This window comes from Corvus hawaiiensis, chromosome 21 (assembly GCF_020740725.1).
Source record: "Corvus hawaiiensis isolate bCorHaw1 chromosome 21, bCorHaw1.pri.cur, whole genome shotgun sequence".
In the NCBI taxonomy this organism is placed as follows: Eukaryota; Metazoa; Chordata; class Aves; order Passeriformes; family Corvidae; genus Corvus; species Corvus hawaiiensis.
In genome coordinates this window covers 9,459,255-9,465,645 of record NC_063233.1, presented here as the reverse complement: position 1 = coordinate 9,465,645, position 6,391 = coordinate 9,459,255, and the positions used below count along the sequence as shown (strand labels likewise).

The 6,391-nt window shown below is 55.0% G+C and overlaps 1 long non-coding RNA gene across 2 annotated transcripts; it reads left to right on the top strand.

Annotated features, from left to right (window-relative positions):
• LOC125336843 lies at positions 1-6,391 on the top strand. Of its 2 annotated transcripts, XR_007207860.1 has the most exons (3): positions 16-244; positions 437-980; positions 4,532-6,391. It is a non-coding gene; the product is annotated as an uncharacterized LOC125336843 (long non-coding RNA). The 2 variants fall into 2 exon arrangements; XR_007207859.1 differs by having other exon boundaries at positions 1-980.

The window sequence follows — 6,391 nt, the reverse complement described above, 5'->3', positions numbered from 1 at the left end:
CATGGCAGAGGTGGAACGGGATGGGCTTTAAGGTCCCTTCCAACCCAAACCAGTCTGGGATTCTGTGTTCTGGGGGCACAACCAGATCTCAGTTGAGCAGGATCCTCCACTCTGAGCAGAAAGAGGTTGAGGGGCTGGGAGAGGAGCCGTGGTTTGGGAAGCCTGGATGCTGTGGCCGCAGCTTTCCTGCACAGCAGGAGCCCGTCAGAGCCTCACACTGGGGAAACAGCAGCTGAAGATTCAGGTAAGGGATAATAGCGAGGAAAACAAAATAAGAGCGAGAGAAAACTGAGCAGGAGAAAAAAATTCTCAGCTGCAAAAGAGTAACACTGCTAAACAGGACGGGCTCGGTGCAGCCCCAAATCCTGAGGCTCTGGGAAGAGCCAGCTCGGAGAATCCCCAGTGATTGACTGGGGGTTTAATTTATTCCTCGCAGCCAGACAGTGCTCTCTGCCTGTGCCGCTGCTCAGGCACGGCAGCCAACTCTCCCCTCCACCCGAGAGGGGCGGCTGCTCCTGCATCCGAGTGTGGGCAGCTCCCGGCTGCGGAGCGACGCAGACAAAGCCATGAGCGACAGGGGGGACACAGGGCTGGAGCCCCCGAAGGTGTGACCCAGCCCTCCCGGAGCTGTGTTTGTGCTGCTCCACGCCGGAGGCACCGGGCTCTGATCCCCCCGGGGCATTTCCCCAGCGCTCATTCGCTCTGCACAGAGCCCAGCCGGCTCTCCAGCCGCAGCAAAACCTTTGCATCCCTGCGGCTTCCCGGAGCCCTGCTCGCAGCAGCGGCTCCCCCCCGGCTGCCCCCGAGCAAATGTCACCCGTACCCAATGAGGCAGACCCCGAGGTGCCACGGATGGATCCCAGGATTCTCATTTTCCTTCTCTACGTGATGATCCTGCACGAGCTGGTGAGTGGATGGATGGAGTACCAGAAGCAGGTGGCCAAGCCGAAGAAGCAGGCGGGTCCCGTTTGGTCCTCCAGGTGAGTTGCTGCCCGTCCTGTTCCCAAAGGCGCACGGCTCAGGGGTGTTTTGATGGGGAGGGTTGTTTGTGAGTGCACCCACTGCTCCTGGTGGATGTGTCCGTGTCTGATCTGCCGGGCATTACTGCACTGAGGGAGGATTAAGGGCTGTTAATCCTCTGAGCCTGCATTGTCTGAGCATCCCGTGCATTTGACACACTTGCCTTGATAAACATGCCTGGCATTTGGCTGGGGTTTTTTTAGGGATTTTTTTTCTGGGGAAATGTGCTGTAACTCAGCATATTTGCTGTGACTCAGGCTCCCAATCACCAGACCTGGAAGAGAAAAATGTGGGTAGCACGAGAAGCTGCGCTTCATGCATGATATTCATCAATGAGGCACAAACCTCCAGAGACTGCTTGCAATCAGAGTATTTCATGTTAAATCACTACGGTGCATGTCACTATCTCTCCGTCTCCTCCCACTCCCTGGGCTGTGCCCACTACACCAATCCCTTGTTTTCTGCCCAACAATAAAAATGAGCTGGAGAAATAAGGGCAATTAATGAAAAATGCTACATATCTTTAAAAATCAGATCTGTTCCTGCAAACATTGTTTATTGTGTTGTTCACATGTAACAGTGTTGGGGTCTTATCAGGAAGAATATCCGGACATCAGATATTCCTTATCTTCCATCAGCTGTGTGATTATGGAATCACACTCCAAAATCCACCTCCTGCCAGATCTCAGGCCGTGTCACACCAACACCTCAGAGCTTTGGACCTAAGAAGGTTCCTGTGACCCAGTTTGCTCCAGGTCTGGCTGCTGCAGCTCGAGTGCACAGAGCTCTCAGCTCAGTCCTTGTCCTAATCCTCTGATGTGCATCATTCCCAGCCACAATTCCAGCCCCGCTGTGCCTGGAGCTGGACAAACACCCCCAGAGGTGTCTCCATCCATGAGAACCCCAACAGAAAGCGCTGGTGTGAGGCTGCACCCATGGCTCGCTGGAAATCAGCATCCAGCAGCTCCCAGCCCCTTCATCCACAGTTCAGGAATATATTCCCTGGCTGGATTTCCAGAGCAGCAGGGCTGAGCTGCACCTTGTGCAAGTGAAATGATCAGCACTGGGAACGCTGCCATGGGTGGAGACAGCGCAGAAATAGCTTGTAAGGGATGGGGCTGGCTGGGTTCTGATCGAGGTCAGAGGCAGATTTCCTCGCTGTGCCCAAGGCAGAGTGCAGGGAGGAATTGGGACACAACTTGCACTGAGCTCTGTGGCACCCTGGTGCCAGAGAGAAAACCTACCGGAGTTGTTTGATTTACTAGAAGCCACAAAACACCAAACTTGCATCAAGCAGCCAGGATAATGTTGCCAGACTGGGTTTTTTTAAAGAGAATTAGGTACCCCATCAAAACCAAAAATCCCCAAGAGTTGCTGCCTCACCCAGAGTCGTTTCAAGATGTGGGACCAAGCTGGATGATCTGTGCAGGGCCCCACACCCTGGAGACATCCCATCCCTCTCCATCCCAGCTGGGTGTGCAGCCCACCCTGCCCACCCTGCTGTCACAGCCCCACTCCTGCTGCTCCTCCAGCTGCCCCCAGCTTGGGAAAGCAGAGCCACCAGGGCTGCGTGGATCACCTGGATAATTCAGTGATTGCACCATAAACAGGTGAAGCTCTGTGACCCAGAGAGCTGCAGAATTACAGGAGGAATTGGAACACTTTCAGTGGAATTAAGATGGTCCCGTGTGAACTCCCTGGTTCCGGTGCAGCCTGGGCTCACACAGCCCTGCTGCAGTAATGCTCAGGTGTTCTTGACTGAGGAGCCTACGAGGTTTCCAGTGCCCAGCGAGCACAGCTGGAGCCAAATGCTCATCCCTCAGTGTGGTCCTGGGCTTAGAAAGTGCTCAGAAACAGCTGCCACAGCTGTGGCCTGGTTGTCCGTGGAGTTCAAGCCATGGCTCAGCAGCGGGAAAAAGCTTCCTCATGCCTTGCACCAGGCCAGGACCAGCACAGCATCAAGGCAGCACCTGCTCCAGAGTGAGAACAGGGACCTGGGATGCCCAGCCCAGCCCAGCCCAACCCTGGTGGCAGTGGCAGTGCAGCCTGGGCAGGGCTGGTGCCGTTTCCAGCCAGGAGGAATGACAGCAAGGTGCTGATGTGATCTGGGACTCAAGGGTTGTAGGATTTTAGGAAGGATTTGCAGACATTGCCAAGGCTGCCACCCAAAACCTTTCTGTAAGGGCTTAACCCTGAGGTAAGAGCAAGGCAGAGCTCCCTGGACGAGCTGGATGTGAGGGCACTCTGCTTCCCAGCACAGCCTGGAGCTGCGCCAGCGCTGGGGAGCTGCAGCTCCATCATCTCCTGCCACGGGCCCTGAGTGCCGCCTCCACCAATTAGGGAATTAAATTATAAAGCAGCGAGCTAATTAGGAATTAGGATGGTGCTCTCTCTCGACTGTAGCCTCAGCCCAGGCGGGTTTCAGGGCTCTTCCTCCTTTTGTGGCTGTTGAATAGTAACAGGCTCTGTTGTGAGGCAGCTTTTTCTCACATTCACAGCTTTTCCACAGCTCCGTCTTCCTCCGCTCCTGTCGTGGCTGGCGGCTCCCCCGCCCCTGCTCCATTCACCAGCCTCTCCCGGCACAGTCCCGTGTCCCTTGCGCTCCCTGCTCGCCTTTCCTCCAGCGCTATGGGCAGGGGGGGAATCTGTCACAGAATCCCAGGCTGGGTCGGGTTGGAAGGGACCGTAAAGACCACTCCACTGACCCCACAGGGTCACTGGGACAGGCTGCTCCAAGTCCCATCCGACCCTGGCCATTGCCAGGGGCAGCCCCAGCTGCTCTGGGCACCCTGTGCCAGGGCCTGCCCACCCTCCCAGGGAACAATTCCTTCCCAATCTCCCATCCAGCCCTGCCCTCTGGCACTGGGAAGCCATTCCCTGTGTCCTGTCCCTCCATCCCTTGTCCCCAGTCCCTCTGCAGCTCTCCTGGAGCCCCTTTAGGCCCTGGAAGGGCTCTGTGACCCTGTCCTGGGCCTCTCTGCACGTGGTGTGGTGAATCAGGGTGTGCTTGGTTCATGGAATGTTGGTTCACCCCCAGGATCACTCCCTGAGAGAACCCAGGGTGGCAAAAATCCCAAAGAAGTGCCAGGAGTTCGCACTGTTGGGTTTAGTGGTTTTAAGGAAGACTGCTCACAGATGCTCAAAGATACTCGAGGTTTTGAAGGGGGTTGGTTCCAGTGACCCCCCTGGCCAGAGGGGATGATCCTGGGGGCTCTGTCTGTTCGTGGGGTTTATGGGGCTCCGTTTAGGGGGTTCTGAGCTGCACCTGTAGTTCAGCAGCTCTTTCCAAGACCTCCAGGGAAGGTTCCCATCACCCATCAGGTGCACAGGAGAGGCTCAGCCCTGGTTCTCTGCCCATTCTGAGCATCAGGGGCTGCAGGAGAATCCTGCACTTGATCCCTTGGTGGTGGTGAACCAAAATTCCCTGTCCTTTTAGGAGCCTCCACTGCATGCAGAAGTGCCCCAGCCCTGTCCCACGCCAGTAACGATGTCTTGCTTTGTTCCTCACCAGCAGCACCACCAGATCAGCCCCCTCCAGCTTCTCCAGGCCCCTGGTGCACTCCGTGCGCAGGGAGAGGTACCGGGACTGGAGGAAACCGGGAAGGATCATCCGGAAAGCCTGAGCACGGATCTGGGAGCGTGGGGACACTGCTGAGCCAGAGGCAGCCACCCCTCAGGGTCTGCAGCACCTCACACACGGAGAGAATCCTCCAGGGATCTGAATCCTGCAGCTTTCCAGGGCTGAGAGGGAATGAGCCCCTTCCTCCTGGGGATTCATCCCTGCCTGCTGAGGAGCCACTGTGGAGCAGTGGCATAGCCCAAGGTGTGACTTTGCTTCCTTCTTCCCCAAGGGTTGAGTGGATGGAGAGCAGATTTCCCAGGGGAAAAATGGAATTTGCTCCTGCATGGGCAGCCCTGGGAAGACTCCCAGTGGTTTCAGGCTCCTCTCCTCCCGCTCCAGGACCGCGTGGCCAGGCAGCAGCGTTTCCCAAAGTGGCTGGAAAACCTTCAGTATCCAGTTTGTCACCACTCCCAGGAGAAGTTGCCTCCCCTGGGACACCCAGAAGTCACAGCACTTTGGGAATGCTGGCTCCCTGTTAAGTCTCATGCACTAAGAGCCTGCAAATTTTTTTTCTGCTTTTCCTCACCTTTGTTAAAATGAGTTAATCCAGGAAAGAGGAGGAAAAATGCCCTGAACCAGTGACTCAGGGTTATGCCACCAAATGCAATTTACTGCATTGGCCTTGGAATTAGCATTTTTGGAGCCTTCCCAGCAGCTGAGGCAAATAAATGTAAGAGCCATTTTCTAATGAGCAGATAGGTGGGGAAGGAACACCGTAGTGCTCTTTCAGACTCTGCTATTTAGGCATAAAATCAGATTTTAGAGGCAGAAGTCAGCTGTTGCACCCTGCAGCCCCCAGAGCTGTTGTGGGCAGGGTGGGAATCGTGGAGCACGGGAGGGATTCTGACACTGGGCTCCAACAGCAGCTGCCCGTGGCCAAACTGCTCCTTATTTGCTGAACATAATGTTTGGCTCAAACACAGCCTGTTTTCCTCGTTGCCAACCATTTGTGAGCCTGACTCAGGCTCACAGATGCATTATCCAGAAGCAGATAGGAAGGGGAGTCGGAATAGATTATGCATTCATTATCCAGAAGTAGCCACCAGATACATTTGCACATTTGTCTGCTGCTCAGTTGTTTGCAAATCGTTCCTGGTGGTTGATGCTGTGTTTGTTCAGTCATCCAGGGCTGGAAGATCCCAATCCTCTCCCCCAGGCAGGCTGGAGCAGTAATTTGGATGTAAATCTCTACTTTCACCCAGGGGAAATGAAGTTTCTACCTTGAAGTTCATGCCTTGTGTTGAGATGGTTTTGAAAAGGGAGGCAGAAGTAGCTGTGAACAGTTTCTGCACATTTCAAAGCATAAACTCTGTGAAACTGTGCCTCAGCTCTGTTCCCCTGTCCTGATCCATGCAGGTACAAGCGACAGCAGCAGATGGAGAAGGTGTCAGGAGGGAAAACGTTCAGGAAGTGCTGCTGTGTGCTGGGGGAATTTGCTTCCCCGGAGCTGAGTGTGTGTCTGGGGGATGTTCTCCCTGCTCTTCTGCCCGAGCCCGTGGGAGTTTGGGAACACTGGCTGTGGAAAAAGGGTTTGAGTTAATTCCTGCAGCAGGGCAGGGGAGGACTGGCCCCAGGGACCACGCTGGGCTCCCAGCCTCAGCAGGACAGACAGACTGAGCAGGGACAGAGAGATGCACCTTTAAGGAAGGGTGAAGGGCCAGGACTGCCTTGCCCTGATGATCACATGCTGGATTTATCCCTGTAAATATAAACTTGTTTACTCCCAATAAATTCTTTTACACACACAGA